The following is a 25,821-nucleotide window of genomic DNA, read 5'->3' on the forward strand; positions in this document are numbered from 1 at the left end:
TGACTACTTGAAAGTCCTAAGGAGAACTATTATTTCCACCAAAATTAATAGTTCCAATAGATCTAAATCATATTTCTCCCCTTACTCCATTCAACTATCATAGTTGGAAAAACAAATGAAGATTCACTTGAAACACTAGGGGTTATATAGAGTGATCATGGGTATGGAAGGTGAGACTATAGGGATTATTGATAAGAATAAATTGTGAAATAGGTGTGATGAGGCTTTTGGAACATTATGCATGTCTATCTCTTCATATCTTCTCTTTCATGTTGAGTCTTGCACAACACCCAATGAGATCTGGACTACATTAGAGTCTCTATTTGGAAAGCAAGATGCATTGAGAGGTTTTTAATTGGATAATGAGCTTATCAGATTGAATCCTAATAATTTTGATAGAATATAGGAATTCTTCACCAAACGCAAGTCTCTCAAATTATAGTTGAAACAATGCAAAATTGAGAAGGAGGACTCTCTGTTGATTCCCTCTATCCTATCCAAGCTGATAGGAAACACACACATATTCCATTCTTATTAGGTAAACTTCAAATGAATGTAAGATAGATCTCAAAACAATGACTCGTTGTATCCTCTTCTTTCTATTATGGTCTCTATTAAAAGTGACTACTTTCAACAATGCTTTGGCATCTCCGTTTACAAATTTATACTAGAATGCATAATATTACAGATGGCTTAGAATTGAAGGTTGACTACGAATCAATATCATGCATATGATGAGAGAGTATCTAATGAGAGGAATCTTGGACAAATATGCATGTCCATATAATGATTGTCTTGGTGGAAAGGTGAAAAAAAGAAATGTGATTTATCGACATATGATAAGATGTGGACATAGTGGTATAATCCCTTGGGATTACAATTATTATGAAGATATGATAGAATTTAGACTGTGAGAGATGAAGAGGTAGACAACATAGATGAAGTGGCAGAAAACATAGATGAAGTGGCACTAAACATAGATGAAGAGGCATAAATATTTGACGAAGGGTTTGAAGTTGATAGAATGTTGAATGAGGGTCTAAGAGATGATTGGAGCAAGTCAATGGGGGATTATTTAAGGCCTGTTTATGCTAATTGTAAGTTAAGTCATTTGACAACAATCCTTCAAATTCTTAAATTAAAAGTGGTGCATGGTTGGACAAATGAAAGTGTAGATCAGTTATTGGAATTATTAAGTTCATTGTTATTAAATGACTCCACATTTCCAACAAAATGAAGTCAATGTAAAAAGAAAATCAGTAAGCTCAGCTTGTGGTATGAAATCATCCACACATGTGTAAATGGTTGTGTATTATTTTGCAAAAATCTTGCAAGTGACAGTGAATTTTTGAAATATTATGAAGCGAGGTATAGACAATGGTTGAAATCAGTTGTGGTTCCTAGAAAAGTTCTTCGCCACTTTTTGATAATCCCACGATTACTCCAAATGTATAGGTGCAGAGACATTGTTGAACTTATGCAGTGGCATGCCCAAAATAAGAGCACTAATGGAAAACAACAACATATGCCTGATTCAAAGACGTGGATGGAATTTCATAATACATGGCCTGATTTTTCTCAAGATCCTCATAATACAAGTTTGGGTTTGGCTCTAGATGGGGTGAACCCATTCTCAGGTCAAAGTACTAAATGGTCAGCTTGGCCAGTGTTTCTAATCATTTATAACTTGCTTCCATGGTTAGCAACTAAACCATTTTTCTTAATTATCATTGATTATACCAGGAAAGAAAAGTGTGACTTCAGAAACAATAGATGCTTATCTAGAGCCATTGTATGATGAGCTAATAGAATTATGGAAAGGAATTGAAGAAATTCAATCTTTAAGGGATGGTCATTCAATCAAATTCACTTTAAGAGCTTCCTTCTTGTTTTTTGATTCATGATCTTCCTGCGTTTGGCAAATTATCTGGTCTCTATGTTCATGGATACCACGGATTTCCTACTTGCAACTTTAAGGATTTTGTGAGGTACTCAATAAGTTTGCGTAAGTATATTTATTGTGGACATCGTGCTTACCCTAAAATGGATCATCCATATCATCAGCAAAAACATGTTTCAATGGTCAAGAAGAGAATCATGAAGCACCATTGCTGATAAAAGGTGATTACATTATTGAGTATGGACAAAAAATAATGTCATTTATTGAAAATGATGGGATTGTAGGTAGTAGATATGATCCATGTAATGAAAGCAGTGTAAAACGGTAGTGCATATTGTATAATTTGTCATACTTTAAGGATATAGCCATTAGGCATACTGTTGACTTTATGCATACCCAGAAAAATATAGCCTATGCTATTATAGAAACTCTTTTTGGTACTTTAGATACTATTTCATCATGTGAAGACTTTCGAGAAATAAAGAATCGTTGAAATATTTGGGTTGAAAAATATGATGATGAAAAATATAGAAAACATGGTGATCTTTACGTCTGGACAAAGGAACAACGTGCACAATTCTTATAGTTGATGTCTTAGACTCACTTTCCCACTAGATATGTAAGTAGTACCATTAGAAGCCAAACTCACATTAATAGTTTAAGAGGCCTCAAGACCATGACTATCATGTCATAATCAAGAATATCTTACCTATTGTGGTAAACATATCAAGTTTGGAAAAGGGGCCAAGAATATTAAAGAGAATGAGCTTACATGTATTAGATCCTTCAAACTTTGATAGTTTGAGGGAGGAGGTTGTTTAAGTCCTTATTCTATGGGAATGAGAATTCCCACCAGCAATCTTTAAAATTTATATGAATCTTTTGATACATCTAGAATATGAACTAGAACATTGTGGCCCAATAAGAATGAGATGGATGTATCCTATAGAACGATATTATTGGATTGTTGGCATTGACAAAACTGGTCAATCTAGAGAACTGGTATATGTACTAAGGTTTTTCATTGATGTCCAACACTTACTGGTGAAGACACTAACCAATGAAGTGGTATAGGTAGATTGGTGTTGCTTTTCAGTAAGAAAAAGTTATGACTTATAATACATGGAAACAACATTGGTATTGAATGATCGAAGGTTCAATCAAATCAAGGAAAGATAAACTAAGCCAATTGGTCTATCATTCAGGAATATTGGTCACTTTGGTGATGGTGAAGTCACAAAAGGTGACTCAAGAAAGAAAACTTGTTTGTCTAAACAACCAGTAACTCATTAGTAAATAGGGGAAGAGACTCGGTGCTAGCACAACAGAGTGGAAATTAAAGGATGAATCAGTAATATAGAAGTACAGTGGCATACTGGTACACCAGTATGACAAAAGGAAGACAAATGATCACCATAAATCTTAGAGCGGTGATCGGTTATTCAGTTGTCATGGCAAAGGATGAGTTGGTGAGCTTGTGTCTATGCCAAATCATATGTTGGTAAGGTCAACTTCCGTATATCATGCAGTCAAGCATGATTACATGCAAATTTTCTGGTTTGCACTTATTTGGCTGAACACGACTCATAGTTGTCTATCTTTGAGAAATGCTATGGAAAAATTGGTTGAACACTTGGTGAAATTGATGTAAAGCGTGCAAAGAAATAGTGGGAGATTTTTAATTTTAAATCTTTTGAAATCCATGATTGGTTTGGTTGAGGGAATGTCTGAAGGTGTCGGCACAAAATGTATAAAGTGTTCTTGAAGTCCATTCAGAAAGTTTTGATCGTGAAACTTGTAATGAGGAGAATTTGTTGAAGGCGATCCAAAGTGAAGAGCAGAGAGAGAGGAAGTGCTAAAAGGTATTAGCACAGTAGAGTGTGCTAGAGGTAGATCGACTAAGTGCAGAGTTGAGAGATAGTAAGCTGACAAAGTGCAGAGCTAAAGATCAGAGGACTGACAGAGTGCAAAGTTGAAGGTCTAAGAATCGGTAGAGTGCAGTGCCGAGGGATAGGTGACCAGCTGAGTGAAGAGACAAAGGTGTAAGAAGGAAACCGGTGATGTGCAGAGAAGACACAACCAGTGTGTATTGAGTGTGATGCATATTTAGATCTGATCAAGCTATCAATAGCTAGTTCAATAGATCATCCATTTGTTTCTTTCTACCAACTGCAACATAGATCCCTTAACCGGGTGGACTTTAATAGGTCCCTATTGTAAAATCCCTTAATCGGGTGACATCTTAATTGATGTTCTAAGTCCTCTAACCAGACTACCATTAATAGGGTAAAGGCACTAACTGGCCTTGATCAAAATCCCTTAACCGGGTGGCACCTAATAGTGTCTTTCTAATCTCCTAACAGGGATGGCTCCTCACAGGGCGTACTTCAGAAGAGTACAAATTTTGTGAGTTCCTACTCACACCATGGTTTTCTCCCTTTTAGGTTTCCACGAGATAACTCCTTGGTGTCACTGTCAACTTTTCATGCTTGCATATTTTACTTCAGTGATTGAGTATATTATTGGATCTTAGATGAATGCGAATTTAAGATAAAAGTTAAATTGTGAAAATTTGATTAAGTGTTGATTCACCCCTCCCCTCTCAACACCGGTTGGGACTAACAATTGTTATTAGAGCAGCAGGTCCCTAAAATCAGAAGAAGCTTAACTAGCTTAGGGAGAGATACAAGATGACACGTAAGGAGGGTCCTAAGTTCTCTAAGGAGAATTACACCTTATGGTGTGGAAGAATGAAACTCTATCTAAGATCCCTAGGTGAACATTATTGGAATCATGTGATCACTGAGTACAATGAACCTTCAGGGACTCTTACTCCACACCAGATCAAGGAAAGGCAAGATAATACTGCTTCTATGGATCTGATTGTTAGCACTCTTTCAGATAATGAATTTGCTAAGGTACAAGATTTGAAATCAGTTTTTCAGATATAAAATAAGCTAAGACACTCTATGGGGGAGATCCCCATGTTCAAAAGGCCAAAGTAGATAGCCTGAGAGGAAAATATGATAAGATGAGAATGCAGGAAAGTGAAAACATAGAGCAGTATAGTCAGAGGATAAAGGATGTAGTAAACTACATTAAAAGTGCAGGAGGAAAGCTCAAGGAGGATGATGGGGTTAGCAAAATCCTAAGAAATCTACTACCACAATATTCCATAAGGGTCTTTGTTATCCAGGAACTTAGATCCTTGGGAACAGTCAATGTAACTCTTGACTCACTGATCGGTAAGTTGGTTGCTTTTGAATTGAGCAATAATAACAACAATGTACCAAAGATTGATGCAACTTTAAAAGAATCCATGATGCATGCACCCACAAGGAGAAGGAAAGAAATAGGTAGTAGCTCTAGTACCAGAATTGGTCATTCCCATGAGAGTGACAATCTTCTCTCTAAGGAACAGGAGCAAGATGAAATTCAAGCTCTATTGGCAAGATGATTGCCAAGAGGTTAAGGAAAATACAAAGGTAAACTACCCTTAAAGTGCTTCTCCTATAATAAGATATGTCATATTGCTTCAAGATACCCTGAAAATGATAGAGATAGGAAGGATAATTTTAGAAGTTACAGGAACAAGAGAAAGAAGGAATGTTATCTTATCGAAGAAGGAGTCATTGATGAAGGATCAGAGGGATTTGATGGAGATGGCATTGCATATGTAGTAGTCAAAGAGGAAAGCATAGAGGAAGGAGATATGGCATTGATTTCTAGCACAAACTGGTGTGGAGAATGGGTGATCAATAGTGGTTGCACTCACCACATGACTGGTCACAGAAACAAATTCCTCAGCATTGAGGATTGCAATGGAGGAACAATGAGGTTCGGAAATGATGCCCCATGTGCAGTAAAAGGTAAGGGGTCTATAGCCTTGAATGATAAGACAAATTGTGATAATGCCTATTGGGTAAAAGGATTAAGATATAGTTTGTTAAGTGTCGCACAACTTAACAATAAGGGATATCGGTTAGAGTTCAATGAAGGGATATGTAAAATAAATGACAAATCTGGAAGTCCGATTGCAACCAGTAAACAGTCAAGAGGGAAATTGTTTCATCTAGACACCACCATAGGTAATTGTCTAGTGTCTAAGGTAGAAGACAACTAGTTGTGGCACAAAAGATTGTGTCATGTTAATTTTGATAGCATAGCTAAAGTCAATAAGGCAAAATCTGTCAGAGCTATGCCTGACATAGTAAAACCTGAAAAATGCTATGTGCAAAGAGTGTCAAATAGGAAAGTTGATCGGGTCCAGTTTCAGCAGTAAAACTTTCTCATCTGAAAAATGTGTTGGACTTAGTTCACACAAACCTGTGTGGTCCTATGAGAACCAAAAATTTCTATGGAGACCAATATTTTATGTTATTTGTAGATGACTTCTCAAGAATGATGTGGGTTGTATTCTTGAAGGAAAATCTAAAGTCTTTCACATGTTTAAGGTGTTTAAGGTGTTTAAGGCTCGAGTAGAAAGAGGAACTGGTAAGAATATGAAGTGCCTGAGATCAGATAGAGGAGGAGAGTTTACCTCTCAAGTGTTCATTAACTACTACGAGGAACAGGGAATCATGAGACAAATGTCTGCACCTAGAACACCTCAGCAGAATGAAGTTGTTGAAAGAAGAAACATAACTCTTATTGATTGTGCAAGGACTCTAATGATATAGAAGGACATCACACATATCTTCTAGAGAGAAGCAATAAGAACTGCTATATACAATTTGAACCAGATACAAGTAAAGAAGGGGACAAACAAAACCCCCTATGAGTTATGGAGTGGATACTCACCTAATGTTTATTATTTTAAAGTATTTGAAAGTAGGTGCTATATCAAAAGGGATGAGTACACTAGAAAATTTGATCCCAAGAGTGATGAAGGAACCTTCTTAGGTTACTCAACAAAGAGCAAGGCATATCGGTGTTTAAACAAAAGGACCGATAAGATTGTAGAAAGTGCAAATGTCAGAGTAGATGAGTACTCTGAGAAAAATGAACAGGACAGTAAGAGTGAACCAGAGGACAATAAAGGGTTTGAGTACAATGTACAATAGAACCTATTGAAGAAGATCCTATTGAAGTGGCTAATGATGAATAATCTGAAGTAGAACCTATGCAACTGGTAGAAGAAGCTCTGAGGAGTGAACTAGTATTGGCTAAATATGTCAGAAATAATCACTCTACAGAAAATATCATCGGTGACAAGGATGTAGGAGTTCTGACTAGAAGAAGAGAAAGAGAGAATGGGTGTATGCTCTCAATTTTTGAGCCCAAAACAACCAAGGAGGCTCTAAAATATGATGACTGGGTCAAAGCCATGGAAGAAGAACTGAAGCAAATAAAGAAAAATGATGCATGGACTCTAGTGCCCAGACCGAAAAATAAAAATGTGATAGGCACCAAGTGGGTGTTCAGAAATAAAATGGATGAAACCATTAAGGTGATAAGAAACAAGGCAAGATTGGTCTGTAAGGGGTATTCTCAAAAAGAATTTTTGGACTATGGAGAAACCTTCGCACCGGTAGCCAAGTTGGAAGGGGTTAGAATTTTGCTGGCCTATGCTTCTTATAAAAAGTTTAAAGTTTACCAAATTCATGTCAAATCGACATTCTTAAATGGGGTGTTAGAAAAATAAGTATACATAAAACAACCAGAAGGGTTTGCATCTAAATATGGGAGGAATATGGTATGCAAGTTACAGAAGGCTCTGTATGGGCTGAAACAAGCACCAAGAGCTTGGTATTAGACGTTACACTGATATCTTCTAAGCATAAAGTTTAAAAGAACTAGTGAAAAAGTAACCTATATCTAAAGAATGGAGCTGAAGATAAACACCTAATTGCTGAGATCTTTGTAGATGACATCATCTTTAGGGGAGATGATGAGATGAGTAGAAGCTTTATAGAACAAATGTAGCAAGAATTTGAGATGTCAAAGATTGGCGAGATAAAGTTCTTTATTGGCCTATAAGTCTCTCAATTAAAGAATGGTATCTTCATCAGTGAGACTAAGTACATAAGATAAATTCTGAAAAACTTTTGGAATGGAAGATTGCAAACCTATTGGAACTCCAATGGTTACATGTTGCAAGCTATCTAAACATGATGAGGCTGAAGAAGTAAATGAGACAATTTACCGGTCCATGATTGGTAAGTTACAGTATGTAGTACATACCAGACCACACATAGCACAAGTTGTTGTCTTGGTTGCCATATTTTTTGCAAACTTGAAAGAGACTCACATGATGGCAGTCAAAAGAATATTCGGATACCTAAAGGGGACTGATGAGTATGGTCTCTAGTATCCACACAAGGGAGACTTCAGTTTAAGTGTCTTAATTGATTCAGATTGGGCTGGAAATATTGATGATAGTAAGAGCACCAGTGGAGGTGCACTTTTTCTCAGAGACAAGATTGTATCTTCGACAAGTAAGAAACAAAACTACATATCTCAATCTGCAACTAAGGCTGAGTATGTAGTTGTTGCAATCAATAGCACACAAATAGTTTGGATCAAGAAACTGCTGGAAAGAATACAAGAAAAAGTGGTTGGACCGGTAGTGATTCATTGTGACAACACCAGTGCCATTGACATATCCAAGAACCCAGTGATGCATTCCAAAACAAAGCATATAGCCATCAAATATCACTATCTAAGGGAACAAGTTCAAGAAAAGGAAGTGATTCTAGAGTACATACCAACAAAAGAGTAGGTGGTTGATATCTTCACCAAGCCACTACATAGGGAAACATTTGACTATCTCAGAGGTAAGTTGGGGGTTATACCCCTCCATTCATTAATGTAAGCAAACAGGGTTCTACATCAATCTGGTATGATTTCAAGTTTTTTTTTTTGTTTTTGTTTTTCTAAACTAGATTGATGAGTATGCACTACTTTGGTTAGGGTGAGCAGTCTTGTAAGTGTTTAGAAAGGACTATTTGGCATTGTTGTCAAAGGGAGAGATATGATTAGAGTGCTTGAGCATTGGCATATAGTGATTGAGTTGAAGTTGTTGTATCAGAGTGACAGGGGGAGATATTCATCACTTAGGGTAGAATGACTCATTGGTAAAGAGATGAAGAAACATGCATCTAATTAGCCAGAGTTTGAAGTGTTTTCCATCAATGCCAAAGGGGGAGATTGTTTGATTGTTGGCATTGACAAAACCGGTCAATCTAGGGAACCGATATATGTGTTAAGGTTTGTCATTGATGTCCAACACTTACCAGTGAAGACACTAACTAGTGAAGTGGTATAGGTAGAGTGGTGTTACTTTTCAGTAAGAAAAAGTGATGACTTACAATACATGGAAACAACATTGGTATTGAATGATCAAAGGTTCAATCAGCTCAAGGAAAGATAAACTAAGCCAACTGGTCTATCATTCAAGAAGATCGGTCACTTTGGTGATGGTGAAGTCATAAAAGGTGACTCGGGCAAGAAAAATTGTTTGTTTAAACACACCGGTAACTCATTGGTAAACAGGGGAAGAGACTTGGTGCTAGCACAATATATCAGCAATCAAAGGATGAACTAGTAATATAGAAGTACAGTGGCATACCAGTACACTGGTATGACAAAAGGAAGACAGGTGATCACCATAAATCTCAGAGCAGTGATCATTTATTCAGTTGTGGTGCAAAAGATGAGTTGTTGAGCTTGTCTCTACGCCAAATCATATGTTAGTAAGGTCAACTTTCAGTTATCATGTAGTCAAGCATGATTACATGTGGATTTTCTAGTTCGCACTTATTTGGCTGAACACGACTCAAAAGTTTCTATCTTTGGGAGATGCGGTGGCAGAATTGGTTGAACACTTGGCAAAATTGCTATAAGATGTGCAGAGAAAGAGTAGGAGATTTTGAATTTGAAATCTTCTAAAATCCATGATTGGTTTAATTGAGGGAATGCCTAAAGGTGTCGGCAAAAAATGTAAAAAGTGTTCTTGAAGTTAATTCAAAAAAATTGATCATGAAACTTGCAACAAGGAGAATTTGTTGAAGGTGGTCCAAAGTGAAGAGAAGAGAGAGAGGAAGTGCTAAAAGGTATTAGCATAGTAGAGTGTGTTTGAGGTAGATCGACGAAGTGCAGAGTCAAGAGATAATGAACTAGTACAGTGCAGAGCCGAAGATTAGAGGATCGATAGAGTGCAGAGACAAAGGTCTGAGGATCGGTAGAGTGCAGTGTTGAGGGATAGGTGACTGGATGAGTGAAGAGATGAAGGTGTAAGAAGGAAACCGGTGCTATGCAGAGAAGACACAACCAATGTGTATTGAGTGTGATGCATATTGAGATATGATCAAGCTATCAGTAGCTAATTCAGTAGATCATCCATCTATTGCTTTCTAACAACTGCAACATAAATTCCTTAACTAGGTGGACTTTAATAGGTCCCTATTATAAAATCCCTTAACCGGATGACATATTAACTGATGTTCTAAGTCCTCTAACCAGGCTACCTTTAATAGGGTAAAGTCACTAACCAGCCTTGATCAAAATCCCTTAACTGGGTGGCACCTAGAAGTGTCTTTGTAATCTCCTAACAGGGATGGCTCCTCACAGGGCGTACTTCAAAAGAGTACAAATTTTATGAGTTCCTACTCACAGCGTGGTTTTCTCCCTTTTGGATATCCTTGAGATAACTCCTTGGTGTCTGTTGTTCTCAAATTTTGATTTTCGTTCTCTCCTTCCTGTAAGAAATTAAGTAACTCTACTTGCATATGAAGAGATCAGGGAAATAGAACTCAAAAATAACATATAACAAGGTTTCAAAACCTTCTACACTTTGAAAATATTTTCACACTTTAGGATTGAGATCCATAGTAAACCAATGTTAAAAACCCATGGATTTCATCACCTCAATGAAACAGAAACATTAAAAGAAAAACTTGTGTTCATTTTTAGTATTGATCTTTGAGAAAGATAGAAATAATCCCACAATTGGATACCAGTGCCTTATTCAGGATACAAAGCCACCCAAATCAAATTACAATTCCAAAACTGAACAATCCCATGCATTTCACCACCTCGGCCTTAGCTAACCCCATACATGCCTAACACATACATTATTTTTATCCTCTTAAAACTAAAACCATTCATCAAATTCAAGATGAGAAAACAATTGATTTACTGGTAGAGATATTTCATGCATATTTAATTCCTCTCCCTTGAAGAGAAAAGATAGAAACATATCCATATGACTGCTTTACAATCCATGTTCAATCAAATAACCCTAGATTATTCAAATGAAACTAGCAAATTAACAAGTGCACACTGGAAGACAACACAAATTTAGGCCTGAAAAGTGTTGATCTGTATCTTTATATTCATTTTTGAAAATAATCTTACATGATTCAAAGTACTCTTTGTGATAGCTAAAAAACCCTAGATATATTTCTGCAGAGTTCCTTTACAAAATTTCTTATGATCCCTTTGCTATTAGTCCTGGTATCCATTTATAATATTATGGATGTATATAAGCTTCGGACATTCCTAAGAATGATTAGTTACAACTGTAATTCCTTTCAAAGAAATAGTTACAAGTCCTCTTCGATCTCAACAGCCTTTTCAGTTTGTTGCTCATCTGTAGCATCTTCTAACCATTCTGGGATTCCTTCTTCTTGCACCGCATATTTCTTGGTCCACTCTTGGAACACCTCATCAGCAGGCCATGAGTAGCCAAAAATTTTCTCCTTCAACTTAAGTAACCTTTTCTAAGAGTTTCTTACTCTCCTCACCTTTGATTCCAAAAAGTCATAGTGTGACTTTATCTTTTCTATCTCTTCAATTATTTTAACAAATAGTGATGTGTCATCTTTATTGATGATTTCATTCACCCTTAAAGACAAATTAGCTCCCAGCTCATCAAGCCATACCTATTTGTCCTTCAACTGATTTTGGTTAACAAAACCCCCAGGAAACAATTCAAATTTATGCTCTGTATATTCTTTCCTATAGAAGTTAGATTTCCTCTCCACATTGGCTCTTCCTTCTGCTAACTTGGTCAGAACTTTTGCTAACTCACATGTGGATTTAATAATAGCATCAGATCCTGCTTCATCATAGGATGCACACATAAGTTCTAAATCCACTTCTCTTGGCATCCACTTAGTCAAAATAGGCTCTAAAATAGCCTTGTCCTCGTTTAGCTCACACAAGGTGTCCAAAATTCTTTTCATATTAGTGTGCATAGTGGGGGCCTCTACTGTATCAGCAAAACTCAAAATGGTGGCCTTTACCTTCTCTTCATATTTACTTGCAAATAGGACTTGAGCCTATTTCAACTTTTCCAACTCATGTTGAATGGTCTCAGCCGGTTGAAAACCAGAAGGCATAGGAGAAGGGGAAAATTCTATGATAGGACTGGTAGGTGCAGGTCTTGCTAGAGAAGATGCAATCATCAAGGGAGAGGACTCACCTCCTTGGTGTTGTCCTACCAATTGACTCTATAGTCTAGCAATATTAGTATCCCTGTTGGCTACCTCCCTTTTGGCTTCATTATAAGCCTTTAGAATTGTTTCTAATTTCACTTGGAGATATGCTCTCTCCTTTGCTTCTTTCTCTGCCACTGCCACACTGAAATTTACAGTTTCTAAAATGGTGCTAGCAGCTTCTACCACCCCTGTATCTTAGACTCTTTTTACTATCATACCTCCTAGAAAACTAGATCCTGAGGTATCCTTCCTTCTTCTACTTCCATCCCTCTTTAGGGACCACATGACTAGAGCAGCATTATCTTTGTTGAATGTCACTCCCTCCATAGGCTTGGTTTCTTTCCTGATTGCTTCAAGTACCAATGTATCTTCTATATCCCATTTAGGGAGGATTAAAACACCAACCTTTGACACCATTTCTCTTCCAGCTTCAGGAGTGATGGCTTTGAATTCAGCCATCATTTCTTGTTTAACTTCTTCCTTCACTAAGGTTGTATCTTTGTGAGGCTGCTCACTCATTCTCATTTCACATCTTGCCTTGAATTGTTCAATGTTTTGTTTCCATACAAATTGCATGAAGACCCTTGTTGTGACAAAATTGTTGTTAGCTAGGAACTCTTCACTAGCTTGCTTGACAGCCAGGTCTAACTCTTTACCTTTCAACTCATCTTCAGTTAAGTTCATTTCAGCACTAGGTGGCTCTTCTGGAATTCCCTCTTGTGTCTCTTCATAGGTGTAAGAAATCTCTCTGAGGCTTCCTAACTGCAACAATTGTTCTACTACTGCTTGTTCATCTCCTATATGAATAGGGGATTGAGATGGAGAGTATAGAGCTCCACCTGTTTGCACTTCTTTCCCCACCCCTTGCCTTTTAGGGGATTCTTGGATGTCAATGGCATCTTCAATTGTTCTCTTCCCTCTTGAAGTGGAGGGCTCACCTGTTGCTGGCATCAACACACTATATTTTGACTTTTTATGCATCACATAATCACCGGGAGGGATGGCTTTAGAAAAGGCAGGCTTAGCTAGAACTAACATAGCCTTCTCAGGGTTATCTCTTATCATAGCCTCCCTCTTTTCTTTCAGAGTTTGCATTAAATCTTCAAAATAAAGAATTAAGAATTTGATCTTTTCCTCAAAGGGATTAAAGCTAGACAGAGGGTCATAACTGCTAGCAAATTGATGAATGAAATCCAGACCCTTTTTGTATGCCACCCACTTTTCTTTCCTCAATTCTTGCTCATCCAAACTGAACTCATTTCTAATTAGGTCCTTAGGGAAATGAAATTGGTGTGCCCTACCTTTGCATACTACTCTCTTCCTGAACATGCCATTGAAAAAATCCTCAGGGTCAGCAAACCTGGTTACTATAGTAGACAACCTATATGGTTGAAAAAAGTCATCAAAGAATTTCCAACCACCTTTTGTTATCACGAGTTGATGGGCCATGGTAACAGTTGGGAAAATAGTTCCTTTACCCCTATTTGTCAGCTCTCCCTCTTGCACACCTCCAATTTGCCTTAAGACCTCTGCAATTCCTATCTTCAATGGGTCTTGATAAGGCAATAAATATGGAGTGCCTCTGAAACCATAAACTCTGAAAACTATAGAAACAAGGTAAAAATACATATCACCCCAATTATGAACAATATTAATACCTTCAGCAAACTCCTTAGGCCTGAGGAATTCCAAAAGAGCCTTTGGGATCCTAGGGTTCCGTGGGCATAAAAGAATCCTAAGCCTAGATGCAAAGCATCTATCAAACTTCAAGTAACTGGCATCCTCTCTATCCCAAGACAAAATTGTGCTCCACAGTTGCACGGGCATCTCCTCATCTTCCTTTTCTTTGACCAAGTCCATTTCCTTAGCAAAATAATCAACTCCTTTGAACAAAAATATGTGCATTAGAAGAGAATACCATCCAAAAGGTCTATCCACCTTACCATTTTTATCCCTACCAACCCTGCATGAAATGCATCAGTTAGGTAAGGTGCATAATCAAATGTTACTGCTAGAGAGGGGTTCAGAATTTGTGCCATCATTAGCATATAATGGGTTGGCATGGTTGTTTCACCATCTTCCCCAAGGATCTAACATAGTGACCAATACATAACTTTTGCCCTTAAAGTGAACAAATTCAGGGACAAGGGTTCCATGGTGCTAGGGCCCAATACAGTTATTCCTCCTATTTTAACAAAAAACTCCTTCAAAGGGCCACTCCTAAGGTGATCTTTCTACACCATAAACATGGGCCAATGTTTCAAAATCAATAGGCTCTAATAAATTTGATGCCTCACTGAGCTTAAAAACATTCCTGAATTCATCATCATTGATCTCTATCAGGGCTCCTCCATTGACATTCCTCACACATCTAGCAACAGGATCATAATTGTGTGCGATCTGGGTTAGTAAGTCTACATCCATAAAAACCCTAGGGACTATGAGCTTCCCCACATCTAGTTCCCATATACAATTCATTGGGGAACTGGCATGTCTCTAACTGAATCCCACTTTAAAAAGACCCAGCCCCAAAATACCTATTTGTGAATCCCTTAACCATCTACCTTTGTCATGCAAACCATATCCAATCCTTAGACGGAGGGCTTTAGGAACCAATTCTTTGATTTTGGCTGCAGCATTTAAGGAAATGGTCAATTGTTCTAGGAAGTCATCACATATGTTCCTATCTTGATAATTAACCTTCCCTATGAAATCCCTTCTTGGTGCCATCCCCGCTAATGCAATTATATCAATTAAGATTAAAACACAATTCCGATAAGGCAAGCACACAGTAAAGTACCTATTTTCAAACTGTAATTAGCAAGCAAGACACAAAAAACCTATTACTCTCCTGAAGAAATTCGCTCTACACCAGCTCCTTTGCACCAAACTTGTCGAAATGGTGCCAATGTTCAATTGATGTAGACCTTAATATGGCAACTTGGCATTGAATTGAGACATTAATCCTGCATGCTTCGGCCATCAACTCATAATTGGATTTGCAAATCGGATTCAAAAAATGGGCTCCAACAGATCACAAGTTTTTTGAGTATTTCCCTATTTCGTTGTTTCACCATTTTGTGGAGTTTAAAACCCTCGCACCTTTCCTTTGCAAAGCAACGACATTCATCGGATCCTTGGAAACTTGCACTGCCTTTACTTCTTCTAGTTCTTTTGTATTAGTAATGGGCCCCACCTTCTTTTCGATACTTTGTGAATGCTAAACCTTGTGCACTTCAATCACGCGAAACAACGTTGGTCATCCAATCAATTACCACTTGCATGATCTTTACTGCTTACAGTGACCACCAGTCTTTTCTACTAACCACACACAACCATCACTGTTAGCGGTTTTCTCCACTTCGCAAATGCTAACCACCCTACATCTTCGGGTTGTGAAAGAACGCCCATCATTGGATCCACTTCGAGATGTACATCTCAAGCCTTTAAAGTGGACCTTTGGCTTGGAAACCACTTACTTTGTTTCATCACCGGTGAATGAATCTTACGTGTTAGTCAGCTATTCGCTCATGAAATCCATCAGGCTCCATTCTAGGACCGCCACGTGTTCTATTTCACCATGGATTTCAACATCATTGCCGATTAAATCAAAGCAGCCCCTCAACAATCCTTTGAAGCCATGTGCATCTAACAAGCCATCATTTATCCCGACCAAGTGACCCACTTGTCCTGCCATGTCATCCACTGTGTGACTACCATGTCATTTCGCTATTTAGTGAATGGTAAACTCCATTTAATTTGGGGCTGTGAATCTACATGGGCCATCCGATCAACTCCAAGTTGATCGGTCTTTAAAACCATGACCTTCTTATACTTTGGGCCCACCTACCCTTTCGCTACTTTGCAGACTTTAAACCTCAGGCAACTCTTCTTCATGAAGCAACAACAATCGTTACATCTCTGGAAACTACTCACCTGTTAACCTTTTCGTGACCACCTTGCTCAAGCCCTCCACCTTTTTGCTACTTCACGAAAGGTAAAACACGAACATCTTTTGGCTGCAAATCTACACGCACTGTTGGATCAACTTCACATTGATCATCCTTTAACCAAAGGAATCGCTTACCTTCGGGACCAGCCAAATCTTTCACTATTTCACAAAGGATAAATCACATGCATCTTGGGCTAGCGAACCAATGTGAGCCATTGGATCCAAAACAAGATGCATTCCTTTTACCTGACGAACAATCCTTTGGCCGGGCCCACTTACACTTTTTGCCACTTTGCGAATGCTAAACTGTAGGCATCTTTGGCCAGTGAAACAATGCACACTGCAGGATCAACTTTGACTTGCACGATTGTTAAGAAACCCGACAAAGATTAAAACAAGACATAGGTAAAGGCGTAAAAATTAAGAATCATTTAAAACCCACCTAGGGAAAACCTAAAGGGGGGGACACAATCATGACGGAGCGACCCTTCCACTTAAGTGGAAAAAGTAATGCAAGAATAGAATGCAAGGGTTTTCAAAACATAGGAAGGGTTAAATTTTTCAAAACCTTAAACCCTCTTTGACCCAAAAAACACAGAGGCAACAAGGCTATGACAAACACATCTTTGCATATTTTAGCCGATTATGGGACAAGAATACCCAATTTTCAAAATAGTGATAATAGTGTCACTGCCAACTTTTAATGCTTGCATATTTTACTTCAGTGATTGAGTATATTGTTGGATCTTAGATGAATGCAGATTTAAGATAAAAGTTAAATTGTGAAAATTTGATTAAGTGTTGATTCACCCCTCCCCTCTCAGCACCAGTTGGGACTAATAGATATATGAAGGTTTTGAAAAAAAATTGTCCATCCTAGGGCAAAACCAAAAGACAACATGTCTAAGGGATATTCAATGTAAGAGGCCATGTGATTTTGCATAAAATATATGAAGGATTTTTAAAATGTCAATCAACATGTATGGGATGATGACGAAGATGATAGAGTTGCACGTGAAGTATTAGAAGGCAATGGATTTTGCTTCAAGTGATCACATCAATAAAGAAGTGCAATACATGCCTTTATTCTTCAAAGCACATCTTAGTTCGATAAGTGGCGCAGGTAAAAAAGAAATTACACAGTAATTTATTTACTCAATTGAATTTACATATTTATATTATAAATCTTACTATTTGTACGTCAAAATTTTATGTATAAAATATGAAGAAGAGAATCAAACTTGGATGCAACATCAACCTCAGAAGCATAGACATCATGATTTGATTGGAGGTGATTCATTTCCAAAATTTGAAGAATGGATTGCTAATGCAATCAATGATGCAAAAGATGGAGGTCACGATATAACAACAGAGGAAAGTGAACTTTCACAATCTCCACATTTATGGGCTATTTGTTTTAGTGCAATGTGGGCCTATGGTAGTCACTTAAGAGTGGAAGAAAAAGACAAAGCAAATACTAATTGTGATTGTGTTGTTAGTTTTGAATTTCTTCGTGAAAATGAGAAGAAATTTTATGTTGGATTCATCCAAGATATTATTCAAGTGGATTTTGGTGAAAATAGTCTTATATTATTAAAATGTAAGTGGATCCAACCATCTGTGGTACAATTTGATGAGTATGGATTTATGCGTGCAAATACACGACAATTTTTATCAAAGACAGATGAGCCGTATGTTTCCCCTCTTCAAATTAACCAGTCATTTCTAAATGATGACGTAAGAAACTCGGGATGGTCATATGTTGAATTCAAATAGAGTCTCATTTGAAATGAAAAAATTTATGGAAGTTGTAGATGTAATGCCTGATGGGCAATATGCTAATCTACAAGAAACATTCGAAGAAGTGGATGAAGACAATGAGGGACTCTTTGAAGAAGAATTTTTTATTACAAATGAAAAAATTGGGAGAGAGAATGTATTACATTTCTCAAATGAGGACGAGGAAGAAAATCATGTAGATGCCGACACTAGTGATAAAGATTCTAATCTCGTTGGCAATGCAGATGATTATTGATGAGCCCCATTTTATGAGTTTTTATTTAAGACTTTTATGTTTTTTAAAGATTGTTTTATGTTGTAAGGACACAGACCTTCTAACTAATACTTGTTTCAAAGCTTTAATGTTGAACAAAGTTGCAATATGAATATGTTAGCTTTAATATTTATTACCATGATATACTGTGACTATCAGTTGTGCCTTATAATAGTAATGACTACAAGACAAGAATTTGATGAAATGTCTTTGTTGATAGCCATTATCTTAGACTATATTTTAATCTATCTTTGTATCATAGACCGCTCTGCATTTATTGGGACTACTATATAATAACAATCTTTTAGCTCTATGACTATCATGGTATGGTTTGTTACTGCCTTATACCTACTCTAGATGATTCATTGTTCTATGTATCAAACTATGATTTACTGAGATATGCTTTGTGAACTGAAAAAGATCATTGTTGCTTTGTATTATCACTGCCACATTATTCAGTGATCTTTGACAATAATAATCCCCTTCTGGATTTGTTCTCATGAACTTATTGAAGTCTTTATAAGCATGATGATTGTTATTTATGATAGTGATATGCTTTGGGTTTAGAATATATTGGTATTTATGATAGTTAATTTTACTTGAAAAAATAGATTCTCTTGGATTTGATATTCCTTTAGATTATACACTCTATATTTTTCTGGTAATGAGATCTCTTCAATTTGATGGGGTAATTATACATTATTGTTTATTTGGACATCAGGAAATGAGGAAAGATAATTTAAGGCACAAATTAGATGATAGTGATCATATTGTTGAAGTTCCAATCATAGATTATGAGTGCTCTCATGAAGAACGTGTGACCAAAAATAATGTTTTTTTATCGCATCTTGGTTTGACAAACAGGCAAGTTGTACATCCACTAAGTAGTATGTCATTTGTTTAATACTGCTTAATAAAATTTTATAGGCAAGAGTTTGATGTACATAAGACATGATATGATATATTTCTTTGTTTTTTAGGAAAGAAAAACAATGCAGAGAAAATGCAAAGAAAAAACAAAAAGAAAGTAAAGATACAATGCGGCCAACTCGTAGAAGCCAATGTTTTTAAGACTCAACAAATGTATTTGGTGAAAATAATAGTTGTGGTGATGTGCAATCTGACCAAGCACATGGTGATGTGCAATCTGACAAAGCACATGGTGATGTGCATCCTGATATACCACACAGTGATATCTTAACACAAAGTCTAAGAGAAATTATTGAAAAACATAAGAGAAAAGGAACAATGAATTTGCAGATGATTTATTCGAGCATAAAGGATGTGTTTGAAGTGAAATCTGTAGAGACCACTTGTTGATGATTGTTTTGACACACTTGCCAACAGTCACGTAGCCAATGTGAACACTCACCACCTCTCTTGAAAAGTAACGAGTTTGGGAAAACTCCCTACTCCAAGGTCTCTATAGTCAGATCTCGATGGTGATGGGCAGCCCAATGGTTGATGTGGTTATACTTGTAAAGGGGCCTACTGGTTAGAACTAAGTCTCGTTGGTTATGGGTAACTATGTTGGTATTTTGGTATGGTTTTGTCATTGATGTCAACACCTACTAACAATTATCAACTATGGCACTTTGGAGAATCAGCAACATTCACCGGCAAGCAAATGACTTATGAATAGTCACCGGTATCTGGTACACCGATAGGATATAATGATCATTGGCACTTGGAATGGAATGGAAATCACATGGTTATGTCGAAGACATCATTTGGACACTTTGTCTTGAAGGTTTGTTAATTGGCATATTCGTATTTGCATATTTGTTGTTATCGACAAATAGGTCCAGGATATACACCGATAGGTTTATCTTTTCTAGATCAGCATGACACGCTATGGAGATGACTTATTATTGTTGTAAATGTATTAAGCCAACATGTTGAATCGGTTATTGCATTGGATATTGTATTGTTTATAAAATGATTTTATTGTAATATCTTGTAGAGCCGACCTACTAAAATTGGTCTTATGTTATGATATAAATATAAGATCTTACTTGTAAGATCAAGTGTGGAATGCAAAAAAGGATTGTGTAAAGGTATATGTGAGAATAAGCAGAGCTATACATGCAGACATCATTTGAAGATTGAAGAAGGATTTTTGTAAAGACATCAAAACTATACTGGTACTGAATCCAGCATACAAAGATGCTAACTTAAGCAGTACATTCTTATTGGATTTAACCATCCAATTGTAGTCAGTGTGACTCCCATTTGTGATTGAGCAGTGAGCTCTAGGCACTTGGCCTTTCTACATGTGCAGACCCCATTTGTATACACTTACTATTTGCAGTAGTATCATCTAATTGTGGGTAAGGTTTCTAACTGTGGTTTTTCCCCTTACAGTGTTTGCACGTACAAATATTGGTGTTATGTGTTGTGGATGACTTTATCTTTTTGTTTCATGCATTAATCCTTACCGGTATTGCAATTAACTTTTAAAACTGTCTACCGGCATATTAGACTGGTTTACCAGTATCAAGAATTAAGTTGGTTAAGTTATTTTTGGTTTGAATTTATTAGACAACTGATTCACCCCCCCCCCCCCTCTCAGTTGTCTCCGGGACCTAACAATTGGTATCAGAGCCTAGTCCTCTTTTTGGAGAAGTTTAACAGCTTGAGGAGATCCAATGTCTACTAACTATTTCAGGAAGGACAGTCCTAAACTTGATGGAACCAACTATGGCATATGGAAGATCAGAATGGAGACACATCTAAATTACATTGGAAAGGACATCTAGGAAGTTGCAAAAAATGGCTATACTGCTTCCACTCCTGGTTAGCCTAATCCACCTAACTTGACTAAAGATGAGGAAAATGATCGTAAAGCAAGAGGAGCACTTTTGAGCGCATTATCAGATCAACAAATCATGGGATTATCAGATACGTCTACTGCAAAAGCTATTTGGGATCATTTTGAAACACTGAATGAAGGAGATTCCACAGTCAAGATTGCAAAACTTGAAAGCTTCCGGGTCAGGTATGAACATCTAAAAATGGAAGAAGATGAAAGGATTTCTGCTTTTATGGAAAGAGTTCATGAGATTGTTTTAGGTATTAAATGTTGTGGAGGAACTTTAAGTGAAGATGAAATTGTTTCAAAAGTTTTAAGAGGATTTCCACCGGCATATAAAATGAAAGTCACTGCTATAAATGAGTTAAGAACAATGCCTAATACATTAGTAACTAGGGATACATTGATTGGAAAACTTTCAGCTTTTGAAATTGAGGAATTTGGTCTTATTGCTACTATAAAGATAGATTTAGCTTGTAAAGCATCAACATCATGTGTATCATCATTTGACAAATCTGATTGGAAAGCCTTTTATGCAAGAGAACTCGAAGAAAGCAGGAAAGAAAATGAAGAACTTGAAGAACTTGAAGCACTATTTGCAAGGAAAATGACAAAAGGTCCAGTTGGAAGTAAGTATGAAGGTAAAGCACCCTTTAAATGTTTTAACTGCAATAAGATTGGTCATATGACTTCAAGATGCCCTGATAGACATGCTAGACTAAGAGAAGAAGCTAGAAGAACATACAAGCCTAACCCTGAATATCAGAGATACAGATTTAAGAAGAATAAAGACAAATCTTGTTACATTGCTGATGAAGGAGTGACTGATGATTCTGATGAGGATCCGACAGACAATGGATGGGTTTTTGTTGCTATAATAGAAGATCAACCGGCACCTACTGCTCAACCGGTAGAATAGGCCTTGGTAGCTAAAGTTGAAGTTAAGAGTGAATGGATCATTGATTCAGGAACATCATATGATTGGTGATAAGAGTAAATTCCTAACTTTTCAGGAGTATAATGGAGGCCTTGTAAGATTTGGAGATGATAAAGCTTGTTTGATCAAAGGTAAGGGTACAATATCTCTTGATGGTAAGAATAATAGTTACAACGTCTAATATGTTGAAGGTTTAAAGTATAATCTTTTGAGTGTTGGTCAATTAGTTGAGAAAGGATTTCAGTTACAATTCAAAAATGAAAAATGAAAAATCATGAAGTGAACTGGTATGGAAATTGCAAACGGTAACCAAACTAGAGGTAATATCTTTCATTTGAATAATAGTGAAAAGACATGCTTGATTGCACATATTGATGAAAGTTGGCTATGGCATAAGAGACTCTGTCATGTAAATTTTGATTATATGGTGAAGAACAGTACTCATAAGGTAGTTAGAGATTTACCTAAAATTATCAAACCTCACAATACAATATGTAAGGAATGTCAATTTGGAAAACAAGTTAGAGCTAGTTTCAAAAGTATTCCAGAAAAATCTAATAATGCTCTTGATTTAATTCATACTAATTTATGTGGTCCGGCTAGAGCTAAAAGTTTACAAGATGATAGATATTTCATGCTAATCATTGATGACTATTCTAGAATGTGTTGGGTTACTTTTCTGAAAGAAAAATCAGAAGCACTTGGAAAGTTCAAACTGTTCAAAGCAATGGTAGAAATGAAACCGGTAAGAAAATCAAATGTCTAAGATCAGATCAAGGAGGAGAATTTACATCTAAGGAATTTAATACATTTTGTAAAGTAAATGGAATCAGAAGACAGCTATCAGCACCTCGGACACCACAGCAGAATGGAGTTGTAGAAAGGAAAAAGAGAACTATCATGGACGTAGCCAGAAGTATGTTATCAGAAGCAAACCTACCACATGTATATTGGAGAGAAGCACTAAGTACAATGGTCTATATATTTAGCAAAGTTCACATCAAAGGTGAAACCGGTAAGACCCCTCATGAACTATGGTTTGGTATTACCCCTACTCTTAAATATTTCAGAATATTTGGAAGCAAATGTTATATCAGAAGAGATGAGTATATTGGAAAATTTGATCCTAGATGTGATGAAGGAATATTTCTTGGTTATTCATCTAAGAGCAAGGCATATAAATGTTTTAACAAAAGACTGCAGAAAATTGTTGAAAGTACAAATGTGAAGATTGATGAATAATTCAGAGGAACTTCAAGGTATATAGACTCTAAACCAGCAACAAAAATTTTGACAAATGAACCTACACTAAACCCACCGGTACAGAATGAAGATCGAGTTACACCAGTATCATCTGAAAATTCCACTATAACTAAGGAACAACAGCAAACCAAGACACCCCGGCCTGTAAGGCTGAATCATTCTGAAGATCAGATAATGGAAAAAAATATAAAGGAGTTATGACAAGAGGAAGATTGGCAAATGAAGAGGTATGTCTTATTTCTCAAATTGAACCATCATCTATTAATAAGGCATGTGAAGATAAATATTGGTTAAAGCTATGGAAGAAGAATTAGAACAAATTGAGAAGAATAACACTTGTACATTAGTTCCCCGGCCTAAAGATAAAAATGGGATTGGAACCAAATGGGTATTTAGAAACAAACTTAATGAAGATGGCAAGGTAATCAGAAATAAAGAAAGACTAGTGTGTAAAGGATATTCTCAGAAAGAAGGAATTGATTACAATGAGACCTTTGCACTGGTAGCTAGAATTGAGGCAGTCAGATTATTTTTGGCTTTTGCAGCACACAAGAACTATAAAGTGTATCAAATGGATATTAAATGTGCATTTCTAAATGGAGATCTTGAAGAAGAAGTTTACATTGAACAACCTGATGGATTTTCTTTGACAGAAAACAAAGATATGGTTAGCAGGTTAAGGAAAGCTTTGTATGGGTTGAAGCAAGCTCCAAGAGCTTGGTATGCAAGATTGGATAAGAATCTTTTGAAGATTGGTTTTTCTAAAGGTAATGCAGACAACAATTTATATTATAAAGTGACTAATGATGACATCTTGGTTATAGAAGTTTTGTTGATGATATAATCTTTGGAGGAGAAGATGGATTATGTAGAGAATTTTCTATTGAAATACAACAAGAATTTGAAATGTCTATGATTGGAGAAATAAAATTCTTTTTAGGATTGCAGATTTCTCAAACTGATAAAGGTATATTCTTGAGTCAATCCAAGTACTTAAAAGAGTTACTAAAGAAATTTGGGATGGAGAACTCTAAACCGGTAAGCACACCTATGACTACAAATGAAAAATTATCACTAAGGGATGAATCTACACTTGTTAATCCAACTAGGTACAAATCTATGATAGGAGGTTACTGTATTTGACACAAACCAGACCTGATATTATGAATGCAGTATGTATTATTTCAATATTTCAGAGTAATCCTAGAGAAAATCATGAATCAGCAGTAAAAAGAATTTTCCGGTACTTACAAGGCACTACAGATCTTGGATTATGGTATCCTAGAGATGAAAACTTTGAATTATGTGCATACACAGATGCAAATTGGGCAGGAGATTTGGATGATAGAAATAGCACCACCGGTGGAGCATTTTCTCTTGGAAACAGATTGATTTTTTGGTTGAGTAAGAAACAAAGTTGTACATCTTTATCAACAGCAGAATCAAAATATGTTGCAGCAACAACTAACTGTACACAGGTACTATGGCTTAAGCAAATGGTAAAGGACATAAAGGTAAAATGCAAGGAACCTATTACTATCTATTGTGATAACACTACAGAAATTAATATATCTAAGAATCTGGTATTACATTATAAACCAAACATGTTTCTATTAAACTGAATTTTCTAAGGGAACATGTTGAAGCAAAACAAATAAAACTGGTTTATGTGAATACTAAAGAGTAGATTGCAAATATTTTCACTAAACCTCTACCTAAGGAAACTTTTGAATATCTCAGAGATCAACTTGGGGTCATACCCTCACTGGTAGAGACTTAGGAAGTTGATGACTATCATCAACCGGTAGAATTAACATAGAAATCTTTTATTCCAGCTTTTGATGAGGAAGCTACTTCTCAGGGGGAGTAGTTGGTATACTAAATTGATTGGTATTTTGTATATGAACTTGGCTTGGTAATAACTTTGGCATTTGATGTCAAAGGGGGAGAGATTGGTATGGAAAAACACAAAGAAACACATGTTACTCTCAGGGGGAGAGATTGATACTTTGGGAGAGTTTACTTATACTTTCGTAATTATTGGTATTTGGCAATTCTATTTTGGCACTTTGATGGTTTTTCAATCTTGTGTTGCCATCAATGCCAAAGGGGGAGATTGTTGGTATTTTGGTATGGTTTTGTCATTGATGTCAACACCTACTAACAATTATCAACTCTGGCTCTTTGGAGAATCAACAACATTCACCGGAAAGCAAATGACTTATGAACAGTCACCGATATCTAGTACACTGGCAAGATATAATGATCACTGGCACTTGGAATGGAATGGAAATCACATTGTTATGTAGAAGACATCATTTGGACACTTTGTCTTGAAGGTTTGTTAATTGGCATATTTGTATTTGTATATTTGTTGTTACCAGAAAATAGGTCTAGGATATACACTGGCAGGTTTATCTTTTCTAGATCAGCATGACACGCTATGGAGATGACTTATTATT

This window comes from Cryptomeria japonica, chromosome 9, assembly GCF_030272615.1.
Source record: "Cryptomeria japonica chromosome 9, Sugi_1.0, whole genome shotgun sequence".
Taxonomy (NCBI): Eukaryota; Viridiplantae; Streptophyta; class Pinopsida; order Cupressales; family Cupressaceae; genus Cryptomeria; species Cryptomeria japonica.